This window comes from Orbicella faveolata, unplaced genomic scaffold, assembly GCF_042242905.1.
Source record: "Orbicella faveolata isolate gen_17 unplaced genomic scaffold, um_ofav_v1 contig_35, whole genome shotgun sequence".
Taxonomy (NCBI): Eukaryota; Metazoa; Cnidaria; class Anthozoa; order Scleractinia; family Merulinidae; genus Orbicella; species Orbicella faveolata.
In genome coordinates, this window is record NW_028301564.1 from 21,067,377 (window position 1) to 21,083,809 (window position 16,433).

Sequence of the window (16,433 nt, forward strand, 5' to 3'; positions counted from 1 at the left end):
ATATAGTATTTTGGCCCGACAGTTCTTGATAAACACAAATTGTTAAGCGTAAACTTCGAGTGAAAGGAAAGAATGACCAGTCTGAAATCAAATGCGCCTAAACAAAACTTGACTTTTTTTCCACTTTTTATTTCAGAAAAATGTTATCACGAGCGTATTTCTAATCTATGGGTAAAACGATTAAATAAAATCGTGTGAACTGGCAAGATTTTCATGTATCTTTGTTTTAAATTATGCATACAATTCATCGATATTTCTGCTTGCGTATTTGGATACTACGAAGAAAATGGGTACGTGTAAATACAGAACTACGTAGAAATTTCAGCTCCGAGTAAAAAATTTACTCTTGGTTTTTCTTATGCTCTTTTCTCAGTTTAGTTTCACCGAGCCTCGTCAAGCAGTCAGTTCAATGTTCCGAGTTAGCAGTCCGCTCCAGTGCAGACTTCAAAATATCAGCAACCAATCATCTTGGCAAAGGAAGACACAAGATCACGTGCACCTTTTTGGTAGTGGTTAGTGCATTTCTTTGTGGGCAGGGTAGGGTGGGTAGATAGTCAGAGCTCTGGATGAACCTAAAATTCGACTGACGTTCGGTCAACATTCGGCTAACATTCGCTTATATTCGGCTGGTTCGGCTTAATGAATTAATCTTAGACAGTTTAGTTAGTACTGGGTGGTTTGGATTAGGGCCTCCCTTTTCCTTTCCTGGGTTTCATAATTTGGCCTTCGCATATTTCATTCGTTCATTATTCGGAACAAGACGTAATGTTCGGCTTTTCTTCGGCACAGTTCGGCTTCGTTTCGGCAACATTTCCGCTTCTGCGCAGATCTCCCGCTCAGTGTTTTCTAATTGTTAAAAAAGAGTTTTCTTTTCTTACTGAGCTCCTTTCAATGACAGCTCTATAACTGTTATTGACAGGAAATTTTCCTTTTAATGACAGAATTAAAACTGTTATTAACAGGGTAAAATTCCAGTCAAGGTTCATCCAGACGTAGATTTAATTTAAATAATTACAAATTTAGGACACTGGAGACAGACAGCTTAACACAGGAACGAAGACTGTTTTGTTTTCGCCTGTAAAGTTAAGCTGCAAGTTTTCCAGTTACAGGTAGCTTATTAGTGTAGGCTTTAGTGTTATGGGTATCTGGGACAAAGCACACATCCTAGTTAAAATCGCTTACAAATTTAGCTGAGGTAGCCTCCAAAACCGATCTGCTGAAAAGTTGACCAGCAAGGTTCATCGTACGAGAAGGCCTTGTTCTATCTCGAGAGTAAGCAGACAGCAAGCATAGACTGGAAGTTAGTTAAAATTTCCTTAGAGGCTTATCTCGCTTACATGCGGTGTTAACAACCAGATATGCACGTGTCTCTTTGCTAGCGTTGCCTCGTGGGACGGGCCTCTCCAAGGAATCCGCTTGCATTGCACTTCGCAGGCGCAGGAAGGTTAGACCGTCTACAAATTGTAGGCGTTGGTAGACTTCACATTCGGCCGAGCAACTGGAACACTACATGGAGACTGGATCGACATAAACTAAATCCAAAACAGTTGTTAAGACCTCTTAAGTGATATACTTAGGAATGGATAAAGAAGGGCCAATTCATCGCGGGATAGCAAGACAGTTATAGAGTAAATAAGCTAGGTAGATGCAACGTCAACAAGCCAAGACAAATGAATCACCAAGACATCATTGGACACAATGGAATATAGAAAAAATAGCAAAACTGCATCGGCTGCTCGTCACATGTGATTTGATTAGAGTAGATAGCATAGAGGATAACCGTTCAACTGGTATGTACCACACAGGTGAACTGATTGCATTTCGAATGCTGGTATAAATTGCATGATTTATCAATGGATAAGCAAAACCCAATCAGTTCTATAATCTGGAATGATTTCAGAAAAAAAAAATTAAATTTCCCCCTTCTTTCACTGACGTGGTACATGCCACAACAATTAATCACTCTGAGGTCGGTGAATAATTGTTCACTTATTCCAAACGTTCTCTTGGTGATATTTAATCCTATCTATAAAATGATAACATGAAGGTTGTTGTTGCTGTTGTTTTTGCCACGCGAGTCAAACGTGGAAAACGCGCGTGGATGAATGCTGTCACAGGACATTGGAATGTAACTCGCCCTCTTGGCCACAGTGTTGTTTCCTTCGAGATTCTTTGGCCTTACATTAGTGATCAGTTTTGTTTTATAATCGAAGAGAAATAGACAGCGTGGACAATAGTACGGGTTGTAGTCTAATGTTATACAGCATAGCCTCGCTTCGGCGTCGGCCAGGTGAACTTTTTTGTTTGGATCGGCTTTTCGGATTACTTCGATGACGATCGGTCTTCGGCTTTCGACTTCAACCGATAACCTACGACAAGGGCCTGGTATCGGATTTTTCTCGACAGCAGGCCAATTCAAACCCCAAATTTGTGCCCAGGCAACCCTGGGTATTCCACAAGCAGTGCCATGTTTTGACACAGGAACATTCTTGGTTATTCTGGCCACTTAAGAAAAAAAAAAAATAGGAGCGCGTCCCCTCATGGATTACTTTAGGTCCTGTGGCATAATGTAAGCTGATGTACCTAGAAGTATTGTAACATTTGAGAATTGTAAGTATAGAATATTCTAACATTAATATAAAGATATTTTTTGAGCACAATTTTTAAACAGTTTTGGTTTACAGTATTTTATAATATAACTGTTCACTTACGAGGTTTATACGTAATATTTTTTGGTCAAAGCTCATTTTCGGGAGCAATGGTGGACTAGCATAACATGAGACTTTGGAAATAAAAATCACCTTTGACCAAAGAGTGCATCGTTCTGTCATTATTTTGTGCTTTTTATCTAACTTATTTCACTTGCAGGGGTTCGACGCTCATCACGTCACAAATATGTTTAGGCCCTCTGACTTGTTCGTCGTGGGTTGGAAGGCAACATGTTAAGACTGCTTATTTTTTCTTGTCCGTTTTCGGGGACTTTTCCGTTTTAAATCTTATCAATGCATGGCTAGTCAACACTGTTGGAGCGACTATTATCGCACAAACTCGAAGAATAAAATCTCTCTTGAGCAAACCGGAAGTGTTTTATTTCGTTATTATTGTGTTTCTTTTGTCTAAATAAATAATTGACTTACTCAACGCGGTTTTACAGTGTTGGATCCTTACTGCGTTAATTACAAATCTTTTTTCCCTGTTTCACTAGTTCTTCGAAAAAGTTTGGATTATGCTGATGTTGAAAAATTTCGCTAGTTGACTTTTGGGGACGTCTTCGTTAAAATTATCGTTCTTTGCTCTCGAGAACTCTTAAGGTTACAGTATACCTTCGGGTCGGCAATTTTCTTCAAATTTGGATTTTTGGGTCAAAATAGTAGTCGAAAAATAATCTCTAATTTCTGAAAAAAAAATTTGAAAAAGGCTAAATATTGGCGGAGAAATGATGGTTTTACGTTTTCACCGGAAGTAAAAGTTTACCTCTTGATTGACAGCCCTATGGCGCGTATGCAATCAACCGAGACGATTTTCGCGGGAATTACCTGTATGGATGTCACGAATTGACTACTCAGTTGATCAGCATTGTTGTTCTGACTACCCAGCATTTTTGGTATTAGGCGTGTCTCTATTAAGTTATAAGTAAACATAGACCACGTTTAAACCATGGACCAGTTCGAAAAAGCGAAAACAGCGAAGGACGAATGAAAATACATCAATGAGTGAAGAAGCGAAAGTTCGCCACGCGGATGAAGCTATAGTTATCGTATAAGGCGGGCAAATATTCGTGGTAAGAGAAAAGAAAGGTTCTGTAAAAATTTCGAACTTGACAGCAATAACAGGGATGCTGAGTCCGATATCGACGAATCGTCGGACTCATTGAGACCATTTGAAATATTATCCATGCACAGTTGCCCACGCACAGTTGCTCTCTGCGCTTTCTTTTGTTTGTTTCCTTCGCTCAGCCACTCTAGCGTTCGTATCCTTTTTAGTCTTCCCCATTTTGCCAGACCAGCTTCAAGAAAAACCGAGCTACAGAAAAATTATCTCTCTGCCTTCGGTTCCTTGAGCGCATTGCTAAACACAAGAGTTTTTTAGAGATTCGCGCATAAATTTCACCAGGAGGTTAACGGTAGTAAACTTTCACTGCGCTGATTGGCTTAGTTATCTGAGAACCCAGTTGAAGGCGTTTGTGGGCGGAGTTTGTTTGCGAAGCAGAAAATTTTTCTTAGCGCTGTTTTCTCGAATAAATTTTTTCACTTGAAGCAGACACTTTAAAGAGTTACAACTCAAAGGGATTTTGTTCAATTGCTCTTAAATTTGGACAGTGGCTACTTTAACATATAAACTACAAAAGCGTGTCTGGGAATTGTTAATTTCGAGAAACTTTTTCTTCGAGAGCGATTTTTGTACGATCACTCCACATTTTTTAAATCCTTTTTCGAAAATGTTGTGTAACTTTTTACTGCAATTGAATATGCCAAAACGCAGACACGTTTTTTAAGCGCTTTGGGCCCTGAAACCGAGGAAAAAATTAAATTGGCGAAAAACGAAATTCGCTTTGACTTGTAGCTTTCGAAAGGTGATTCGGGCGCTCGCATTTAGTGGTCGTGAAAAATTCGACAATTCATTTTCTTTCAAAATTCTTGGCATAGTTTGATAGCCAGCTCCATAAGCTTTAATTTGATATAGGGGTTTAGGTATCTACAGCTTAAACTGCACGCGCTACACCGCTTGCGCGCGAGACACCCCTGAAGGTATACTGTAACCTTAAGAAGCTCATAAGTGGGAGCAGAAGCGACTGCTACATTGAGTTGTAGAACACATACTTTGAGAATAAAATTCAGTTTTTGACGAACTGTGTTTTTTTCTTTATTTGTGTTTCTTTTGTCTGGTAATAAAAAAACTTATTCAAACGCTTTTTTTGCAGGGTTGGGTTCTTGTTGCATTTGTTACAAATTGATCTTTCTCCTCTCTTAGCTAACTTGTTCCTCGAAAAATTTTGGATTATGCAGAAGTTGCAAAATGTCGCCTGTCCAATTTCGGGGACCTCTTCGTTTATATAATGTCCTTGGCTCTCTTGAACTCTTTGGAAGCTCATTTTTGGGAGCAGAAGCGACTGCTATACTGAGTTGTAGAACTACTTTGACAATAAAATTCATTTTTGATCAAACTGCAGTCTGTTCTGTCTTTATCTGAGTTTCTTTCGTGTGAATAAATAACTGGCTTACTCAAACGCATCTTTTATAGGATTGGATTCTTGCTGCATTAATTGCAAATTGATTTTTCCCCCTGTCTTAGCTAACTTGTTCTTAATTCGCTAAACATTTTGGACCACACGGAGGTTAAAAACTTTCGCCTGTCCATTTTCGGGGACATTTTAAATAATGTCCTTGGCTCTCGCGAACTCTTTCGAAGCTCATTTTCGGGAGCAGAAGCGACTGGTACACTGAGTTGTAGAACAGACTATGAGAATAAAATTCACTTTTGAACAAACGGTGTGTTATGTCTTTATTTGTGTTTCCTTTGTCTGATAATCAAAACTAACTTACACCCAAATGCATATTTTACAGTTTTGGACCCTTACTGCTTAAATTACAAATTTATTTTTTCCGTGTTCGAGTTAACTTAATTGTCCTTCGAAAAATTTTGGATTACGCCGAGGTTAGCTTTCGTCTGTCCATTTTCGTGGACGTCTTCGTTTAAATCATGTCCTTGGCTCTCTAGGAACTCTTTCGAAGCTCATTCTCGGGAGCACAAGCAACTGGTACACTAAGTTGTAGAACGCAGACTATAAGAATAAAATTCACTTTTGAACAAACGAGGCATTCTGCCTTCATTCGTTTTTTTTTTTTGTCTGAATAAATAACCAACTTACTCTAACGCATTTTTTTACAGGATTGGACTCTTACTACATTAATTAGGAATTTATTTTTATCTGTCTCACCTATCTTGTTCTTCGAAAAATCTTGGATTACGTTGAGGCTGCAAAATTTCGCCTGTCCATTTTCGCGGACGTCTTCGTTTAAATCAAGTCCTTGGCTCTCTGGAATTCTTTCGAAGCTCATTTCGGAAGCAGAAGCGACTGGTACACTGATTTTATATGTAGAACACAGACTACATAGAATAAAATTCGCTTTTGAATAAACGGGGTGTTTTGTCTTTATTTGTGTTTGTTTTGTCTGAAATTAAATAACTAACACTAGCTAACTTGTCCTTCGAAGGATTACGCTGAGGCTGAAAACTTTTCGTTTGTTCATTTACAGGGACGCCTTCGTTTAAATCACGTCCTTGGCTCTCTGGGACTCTTTCGAAGCTCATTTTCGGGGGCAGAAGCGACTGATACACTGAGTTGTAAATCACAGACTATGAGAGTAAAATTCATTTTGATCAAACTGTATGTTCTGTCTCAGTTCGTGTTTTATTTGTCTGAGTTAATAACTAACTTACTCAAACACATTTTCTTACAGGGTTGGACTCTTATTGCATCACAAATTTTTTTTTTCCCTGTCTTAGGTTACTTGTTCTTCGAAACGATTTTTGGATTACGCCGCGAGGTTAACTTTCGTCACTCCATTTTCGGGGACGTCTTCGTTTAAATCATGTCCTTGGCTCTCGGGAACTCATTCGAAGCTCAATAGCGGGAGCAGCTGAAGCGATTGGTAAAGTAAATTGTAGAACACAGACTATGAGAATAAAATTAATTTTAGAACAAACGAGGTGCTTTGTTTTTATTATTTGTGTTTCTTTTGCCTGGATAGAGAACTAGGCCAAACGTATGTGTGGTTTTGTCTTCCGTTTTAGACGCTTGCCAAAACAAAAATGTCTCTGCTAATGCGTTCATCGAGAAATGTTCTCTAAGAAACTGTATGTAATATTTGTGTTACTCTCCATTTGAGAATAAAAAAATGCTATCAGCAAAAGCTTGTTTTGTCATATTTTGTGTCATTTGATTTTAAATACTGTAATTAACCTAATGCAATTTTAAATTATTTTATTTTCAGGGATTTTCACAATACCAAATGATTAGATCATGTTAACTCGATCCTTCTCTGTGCCTTAAGATTCTCTCAATTCGCAAAATAGTTTACGGTTGAGAAATTTATACCGTGCGTCCATTTTCGGGGACGTAGTACTTACGTTGAATTGCGTCCGAAGATTTTCGAACTCTCAGAATGTGGCGGCAACCTAAAAAAGTATCTAACAACGTCCAAACAAGAACTGAGAAGTCGTCCGGGGATGACTTGAACGATTTTCTCCACTCGCGGTTTTGTCGATCGGTGTTAAATAAGTTGGCGTCGGTACAAACGAGTTTAACAACCTAGTTCTTCGTTTGTGTTGCTTTAGCTCAAAAACAGGTGAAGACGATGAGAAGATGTTTACGTTTACCATAACAAGCAGTTTTGTAAATCATTGTAAGCCATCTTATGTTAAAATGTTTTCTTTAAACAGTGTGCAATAACAAAAGCTGTTAAACTGTTCCAGAGTGAAACAAAAGAGGCCCGCGACGTTAAAATCTGAGGTACGTTCATATTGTTGTCGTATTTACACTCGCTTATCTTACAATTGTGTTTTGTATTTTCGTTAGAAATATAGGTAGAAACACGAAGTGCGACCATCTGGAAGCTATCCAGCAGTCAGTCCATCGCCATGTTTTTGGATGATGTTCTTGTTACGCTTAAGGTAAGTTGGTAAGTATTGCTTTGTAGAACCTTGTAGTGTTAGCAAGCTGAGCTCGCTTCGATGCTTTTTAAGCTTCAAATCTTTGGCAGTTTTAATTAGCTCATCGTCTTTTTTCTTCAAAGTATCCCTATAACCGCCGGTAAGGTTATGATGTTGCTAAAATTAAAAACAAAGTAACGAAACAGTGCTAGAAAACTGGCCTGGAAGACTGATCAACACATTGAGCTTAAAACATCGAGGTATGTGAAAGTGAGTGACTTGAGTGAAATACATGTCTTGATTATTGATAATTCACTCAGACGTCTCGAAATCAAGTCTATACAGGTTTTTCCTTCTTTTGATGCTGCCTAAATCCAGAACGCAGAAAACGATTGCCAGGTCACAGGTCTGAGGTATGAAGGATGGATCTTCCTCCAGTGATGTTCGATTTGTGAATATACTATCAGGAGTTTTCGTTGCTTACTATACAGGTTGGATAAAGGTTCATAGCACATCTTAACTAAACAGGTAAGAGGACTAAAGAGATTAAAAAGGAACTAAAGGATATTCTACTAATATGTTGCCAAATTCTGCATAGAACAGGCTGATTAGAGGAAATAGAAAAAAACAAATCACGACTACGAACGCACTCTCTCGTATGGGCATCGGAAAGATTTGAAAAGAGGTAAACTTGGGAATACATTTTGTCTTGATGGTCAACCAAATATTTAAAAGTAGCATTAAAAGAAAAGTACGAGAATGAGGCAACACTGCTTTGTCACCTTTCTTAATTTTTCCACCTTCGATTTCGTATTGCTTTTCTTTTTGACAAATTTGAAAGAGAGAACTCATCAGTCCAGTCAATCTAACTAAATCCAGTCTAGCTGATCCAGTCCAGGCTAATCCAGTCCAGCTCGTGCAGTCCGATTTAGTCTTGCCAGTCCAGACCAATCCAGTATAGCGTGTCTGGAGAGGTACCTGATCCAGTATAGCCAGTTCAAGCCGATCCAGTTAAGCGAATCCAGGCAGCTTCATGGAGCAACTTCTTTTAAAAGAGGCGCGAACTGTAACGCTGATGCAGAGTTTTTGTTGGGTTTTAATTAGACCCATTCAGTTGTAACTGGAGGCTGGGGATTTTGTGGGCTCTTTGCAGCTTTTGAATAAAGTTTCCAGAACGCTCTTTGATATCAGTACAGACAGATTAAAATTTGCATGGGAAACTGTTGTTTTATAACCTGATTGCATCTTAATGATATGCATAATCATCAACAGAAATTAAGCTAACGATATTGAAGTTCTCCAAACAATGAATACATTTCAAAAAAACAAAAACGCAATCTTCATCTATGAGTGTGCTGTAAACAGGCTGCATGTTCTACGTGCTTGCTATATAATTGTTCCATCTTTTCAATATATGTTGCATACCTACAATCCTGGTAAAAAGGCTTGGGACACTGTGCACTTTTGCCAACATATGGTCTTTCTGTTGACCTCCCCTCCCCACCCCCAACGCAATGTTGATGTTGATTCATCCAAAGTAGGCCACCCACTTATCCAGCGCTGTTTTTTGGGGGGGAGGGGGTTCTGCAAATTAATAATGACTTCCCACTTGAAAATAATGTGTCACCAGTTGGCATTTTGTCAAGTATCCCAAGGACTTTTGGCCAGGATTGTAGCCAGCTATATTTCTACCCAGCGTCTCAGCCATATATGTCGCATGCCCCATCAAGATGCGTCCTGTCTTGAGTAGTTGGGTAGTACACTTTATATTTTTCAGCTTGGTATGTAATCAGCATTATTCCAGCTACTAGTCTAATCCAAAGTCCACATAACTTTGCAACTGGATAAGCCGATCGCTGTTTGCACCTTCATCTGAACACCCGTCAATGTGCAGTCTCAAATGCACAGCATTTCAGATGTCCCCCACCCAGACTGGCACAATACAGATTGGTGATGAGACAGGTCAACTTTCTAGTGGTACACCCTGCAGACTTCCGACTCTGACGGTCGTTTTCCCTGCATCCAGATAGCCCTGCTGAATGTTCCTGCTCACTCTGATGCCAGGTAAACCTTCTCAAAACCGACACCAGACAGTAAAGACAGGGGAGTTTGTAGCTGACTGTATTTCTTAAGTGTCTCTGAATTATTTCGATGCCTCTTACTTTTATTTTCAGCCGATGGAGCGGACCACCAAGGCATCGATGCTCGCTGCGTGCAGTTACTTGACCTGCGTCTAGTCAGACAGTTGACGTAATGGCTCTAGAGAGAAACTCAGATCTGCCATGGACCCATAGAGTTTACATAGTCATTACGTCCTTCAGACAAATGCAGTTATATCAGCTTCTTCGACCAGTTTTTCTATATCAGCACAAAGGTCTCTTTAGCAGGGTCAATGTAGATCTGATAGCATTCTAACAGAAACATTTATAACATTCTAACAGAAACATTTATATACTTTGGGGACACTAGTACGGCAGGAATAAGAAAGCTCAGTGTATGAATATTACATGTAGAACAAGGGATGGTGAATGGTTCATCAAGGTAATATCGTATATTCAAGATCTTTACTCATCTTGTGACGATTTATTGAGTTGTGGAAGGGAGAAATGATCTGTTGATCATCTAGTCAAGAGTGAGGACAGGGTTTCGTTCTGGCCTAGACCATTCGCTGCCCCTCTAGGTGCAATAAGTTAACGGGCCAACCTCGATATATACTAAACTTCTAATTTGGCCCCCAGTCCGTCAGGGGAATAAAACAAAAGAAATCACATCGAGGATGAGGGATGAATAATTAATTTATTTAATTTGTTCACATCGAAATTGGCCTATTTATTGAGAATGAACTGTCGAGAGTGGTTTCTCTTGGCTAGGACTCGCTAAGTCGCACTTACCCCCTTCTGTGCGGATCTAATCGTAGTCACTAGCCGTTAGATTTTGTCGCACTTGACTGTCAAGAAAAATCTTAATAAGCGGTTTCGGAGAATTCGCTCAAACGATATAAACATTTGCGATATCATTATTACTTAACCGATATAACGCGCTCTCTGATTGGCCAATTCTCGGGGATTATTCTTTCGTAATGACCACGGGCTGATTATGGGTCTGCAAAACCAAAGCAAAAAGCCATCTAATAAACAACTTATTAACCTCGAACGTTCAGTCTTTGCAAGGTCTCGCTTTGAGATTTTCCCGTAATGACCTCAATCTCGGCTAATAAGTAGTTAATAACTACAAAATAATTCAATTTGCACCTTGTAAATAAGGATGAGCTAGCATTCCAAGAGTTTTAACAAGATCAAGTCGCGTAGTAAGTGAACATAAATCGTTTTTGAGAAAGCTTGAAGAATTTACTCATTTGAAAACATCCAGGATTCGATTACTGAAATAAAGCCGTAAAATCTAATCATAACACTGATGAAAAATGTATGTTATGTGGGTGATGTGGTAGTGGTGGTGGTGTTAATGTAGGGTTGTTGTGTTGACGTTAGGTAGCGGGTTATGTTGTTGTTGATGGTAGAGATGGGTGGTGCTGGTTATGGTTGTGGTGGAAGTGAGTGGCGGCGGTTGCAGTGTCTTTTTGGTGTGGTGGTGGTGGATGATGTTGGTTCTGGTGGAGGTAGTGGTGGCGGCAGCCGCAATGTCTGTGTGTTCTTGGTGTGGTGGTGGTGGGTGGTGGAGGCAGTGGTGGCGGCTGCTGCAGTGTTTGTTTGGTGTGGTGGTGGTGGGTGGCGTTGGTTGCGGTGGTGGGTAGTGGTGGCGGCGGCCACAGTGTCTTTTTGGTGAGGTGGTGGGTGGTGTTGGTTGCGATGGAGGTAGTGGTGGCGGCGGCCGCAGTGTCTTTTTGGTGTGGTGTGGGTTGTGTTGGTTTTGGTGGAGGTAGTGGTGGTGGTGGTGGCGATGGCGGGGTCTTTTGGGTGTTGGAGATGATCGCAGTGGTGTTATTACGTTGTTGGCGATGGTGGCTGGTGGTAATCGTGGGAAGACGTGTTACTAACAAAGCGACGAAAATTAAATGTAGCCATGAAATAGCAATAATGATATAAATACAAGAATTAGTGAAACACGCAAATGAACACGGCCGTAACACCCTGAATTATATATTGTAAAATGATAAATGTAAAAAAGGGGGCTCTAATGTATTACATAAAAAGACTATGATATATTAAGTGAAAATTATAATTGATAATTAAAAAAAGAATTGACGTTTATAAAAAAAAAGCCATTAAAATAGTAATTTAAATCTGGTACAGGATGATTTCAATAGAAAATAAAAATCTCATAATACGCAGAAGACCACATTTTGATATGAAAGAAAACTTAAAAACTTTCAAAAGGTCTGGAGGCAAAACTATCTATGTAACTTTAACTTATTGAGGTACGGAGGTAACAAATTCGGGAGCTTTAGATTGAACTACGAGTAGGAGATTGAGTACGAGTACGATTTTCGATTTTCAAATCAGTGACGTTTCCAGAGCCTTAGTTCTTCATGCTGGTTTTAGGCAGAGAGGGTAGCTCATGGGATAAGATGGGCATGTGATTTGATGATGTGAAGCCTGCAAACTAGAATTGAAAAGTCGTTCTCGTACTCGATCTCGTACTCGCACTCAAATTTTGAGTCCCCTATTATTGATTAATATCAACAAAGCTCGCGGCTATACTGGGAGCTTATTGGTTTTATTAGGTTTTGACAGAACGGATTGATAACAACGAGGTCCTCATACAGACAATAAAAAAGGCAAGACAGATCTTTTTCTAGCGAGTTCCGTTGCAAACATGGATAATATCAGACTTGTTACACGTCCTTATCATTAACATAGCGTTCCGATTGGTTGATTTTAGTTATTGGCTCTCTTCGCTGTCTTGTCAGTCGCGTAATAAATAGGTATATTTTTACGACTGTTAAAGAATTAAAATCTACCTTTTTGTCTTGTGTGGTTGTTATATCATGAAAGCCTATTCTAGGCTCCCTAACTGTGGGGAACTAGCAAACTGAAAAGGAAAAGGCAGAGGAAGGAAGGAGGGTGCACGCTACAACTGAACACAACTTCTTGCAACCGGATTGTTGTGCAAACCTGTTGCACACGTTTGGCCATCCTGTTGTATTATCCGACTTGCAACTTATTGAGCGTTTCCACTTTGTGTCCAGCCAGCGACCAAGCAAATAATTTCGAATAAAAAGTCTTTAAATGAGAAACACGATTGGTTTGGTACACCAACATGGCCGCCGTTTCATTGATTTGGGACACCAACATGGCTGCCTGTGAAAACGCTATTGGAACAAGGTGGGTCAACTTCGTTCTAAGGGTCCTCTCTCTTCCTCGAGTGGACCGTCCTTTCAAGATTTGGATTTGACTCTTACCAATATGAAAGCATTTTATGTTAGCTTTTTAACCTGTGACCAAAAAGAAATTAATATTGATAACATTGAAACCTAGAGCATTCAAACGGTTTGGATGGAATCCCTCCCCTGGGTTTTCGTTGTAACACGACGTGTTTAAATTGCTCTTCGTTTAATAGATGGTCAGAGAGCGTGAAGATCGGCCAGTGAAATTGATTTTCTTTTATCTGATAACTGAGAAATCGCCAAAAGTTCAACTGATAGCTAAGATTTCCAGCCCAACCAGAATCTCAAATTTCAGTCATACGAATTTCGCATAGCTTGAGTAAGTGGTTTCCAATACTTCAGTGATCCAATAATTCAGATTTATTTCCAGTTATCAGGTATTCAAACAACATCTGAAAATCTAACCTTGTTCTTAAAATTTTAATCTGATACTCCAGCAAAGTTGTCTATATTAGCAATTACGAAAGTAAGTTTCAGTCTCTTTTCTTCGCAGAAGTTCAAAGGGAGTTTTTTGGGTGTAAAGAATCCGCTGAGCTATTTGCATACAGGCGCAGAATCAATTCGACTTATCGCCTGTACTCGCCTCGACAGCGGATTTTTGTAACGAGCGTCCCGAGCTTGTGTGGACGAGAAACGATTTCAATGCGATCTACAGCCTCAACGACCAAGGGAGGCAGAGGAGAGAGAGCTTGGGAACGAGGTTGCTACAGCCTGACCTAAATGTCGACATCGTGATTTCCATCTTGAAGGAAGCGAGGGGTTCAAAATTCTAATGTCGTTACGGAACTTACATTACGGATGTACAACAATATTACAAGAGGTTCTAACAACATCTTTTTGTCAGTGGTATTAGCTGTTAAGCTGCTGGCCTTGTCATTCTGTCAGTGACAAACGCCCATCACTAATCGAGCGAAGATGATTGAATAGGCTAACACGCAATGAAAGTAGGCAAAGATTAAATTGCTTGCAAAATGTTCAAATATCCCTGATAATATACATATCCTTCATTTATCTTGTTCTGTTGTTCGTTTCAGATTGCCCTATTTAGAATTATCTTCATTATCGATCATTGATATAATATATAATCGCCAGTATCCACCTGCCCGGCAGGCTGATATTTCTAATATCTGGATGAGGGCACACACCGCCATTAAATATAAACGTCAAGGTCCGGTGCGTTCGCTCCCCATCTGTCTCTAAGTTGATCTTGTAACTGCATTTTTATTTCTTCTTCTTTGACAGCACATTTAAAAGTTCTTATAGCTTTCGCTAGCAGAGATATCAGGCCAAACGTCACTGTACCACTCATCTCGGCTGCTTCTTCCAAAATGTCTTGGGCTGGAAGTTCGGTCTTTGATTCTGCCTTATCCATTATACCTTGTAAAGCATCTTTGAATTTATCCATTTCAACTTTCTCAACACGGTAAATCCTTTGTGATGTTTGCAAGCTTTCTTTAATTAACACCTGTAAAGTGAATTAAACACCTGATTAATCTTTGATTTGCCCAATTTTGTTCACTCTGCTAATATATGCCCCCAATCCATTTACGACATCAAACAGCTGAGCTTATTCAGAACAATTCGTCACCCACCTTCGATATTCTGCGATTTAGCTTGAACTATCTCTCGCCCTTTCTCGTCCCGTATTCTGTTTCAAATGCGCTTTTATACTGCGTGCACTTTTTGTGGTTATTTATAAGATCTCTTCTTGGATTGCGTGCGGGGTTAAACTTGACAATAAAATCACTAGAACAAAGAACTACGTCACGCACCATTCTCTTACGCATTCTCGTGCACGACAACGGCTTTGAATCTGCGAAGGTCTTTCTTATGATAACTGCAGAAATTCTCACTCGCTCACTGGCCAATTTTCATTGTCAAAAAGCGGACAGACACATGAATTTATAATTTATGGAACGCGTCAACCAGCGAGAGGGGCCAATTTGACAATTTGTTATCTCAAAAAAACAAATTGAGGTTGGTTATTCATGAGTCTGTCCAGTTATTGACAATGCATTTCGTCATAACAATGTCAAAGTAGTCTGCAGATCCACTCGGCTATCGACTCGTGGATCCACAGCTACTTTGACAATGTTATGATGAAATCCATGATCAATAACAGGACAGACGTATGAAAAACTAACGTCAATTTGTTAAATTTATTCATGACACAGCCGCACCGCAACAACCTCGTGCCCATGGTCTCTGCGTTTGTCACATCCAAAGATAGCAGGGCGAAAAGTTCTCTACTTTAGATTTCGAAGGGATAGTTTATCATTCCACTGGGTTATTACTGTTTCGTGTGTCGCTTAAATAAATTTTGTCTATTCATTGTTATCATTTTCCTCCTGAGTGAGTTAAGACAAGGAGAGTGCTTTAGATGGTAATTACAACCAATCCCGAGAGACCGAAATGACAAAGGCTTGGCGGCTAAGCAACATACATGCACTGGTAGAAAGCGGTAACATTTTGTAAAGAGTCAGAAACTTGACTTTGTGTTCCGTGTTTTTGATCAAGTGTTCAGTTCATTTGTGCGGTTTATTTACGCAAGTCATATAGGACCAAGTAGGTTTCCTGACAACCACAAGAGTACATTTAGTCCATACATTACTCACGAGAAAAAGAAGTTACTGTACTAGGTTTGTAATAATTTGTACAAAAAAGTTTTTACTTCAGTTTGCTGTTGTGGAAATCTATTATTTGAGGCAATTTAACGATAAGCTAGTTTCAAGCGTTCACTGATACGTCATGAATTTTCGGTTTTCATGTGACGTCATCGCTGCCATGTTTGATGGTCGTCAACATAAAGACTTCCAATCATCTTCTTTTGTTCAAACTATAAAGGTGCTTTGACGCTCGCCAGCAGGTTTGTGTTTTTTCTTAATCCTTTCAATTATAGTTTACGTAGGTGAACTTTAAAAAGCAAACAAACACTCGAACAAAACGACTCAACTTACAAAAAGAACCAATGTTTTTCCCTTGTCGCTATGCTTAGCGGGTTTTTGCGTTCTTACGATGTCACGATTGTTCACCGTAGTGGACGTGAGCCTTTTTCTGCATCTGGGTCACTTGCCTTTGCGTTGTTTTAGAAACACCCTGTTAGAGAGCAGTGAAACAACGCACTAAAAAGCTGTGCAGCACGATTTGTTGACGTGATAATGCAAAGAGAAGAGGGCAAAGAGAATTTACATTTTGATAAACGAAATTCACGTTTCATTTTACTTTCTTTTCCTCGTGGTGTTTTCATTAGAAACTATTGTTTTCAGTGTTTCCATCGAGTTTAATTGTAAATCTACCCGCGTTCTATCACGAATGCCGTTCTCTGATTGGCTACGCTACTTACTATAATATTATAGGGAGCAGCCTAGCAGTGTGCGCTTGTTAACAAAATGACGGCCACTTCTTTGCGTTTTCGAAGTGTCTGTGAAGAGGACTT

At 39.6% G+C, this 16,433-nt stretch overlaps 1 long non-coding RNA gene across 1 annotated transcript; it reads right to left on the reverse strand.

The window, feature by feature from the left end:
* Positions 1–13,342: 13,342 nt before the first annotated feature.
* LOC149103720 (uncharacterized) lies at positions 13,343–15,028 on the reverse strand. The gene is made up of 2 exons (XR_016202007.1): positions 14,590–15,028; positions 13,343–14,462 (listed from the first exon to the last, which is right to left on the reverse strand). It is a non-coding gene; the product is annotated as an uncharacterized LOC149103720 (long non-coding RNA).
* Between the last annotated feature and the right edge of the window lie 1,405 nt (positions 15,029–16,433).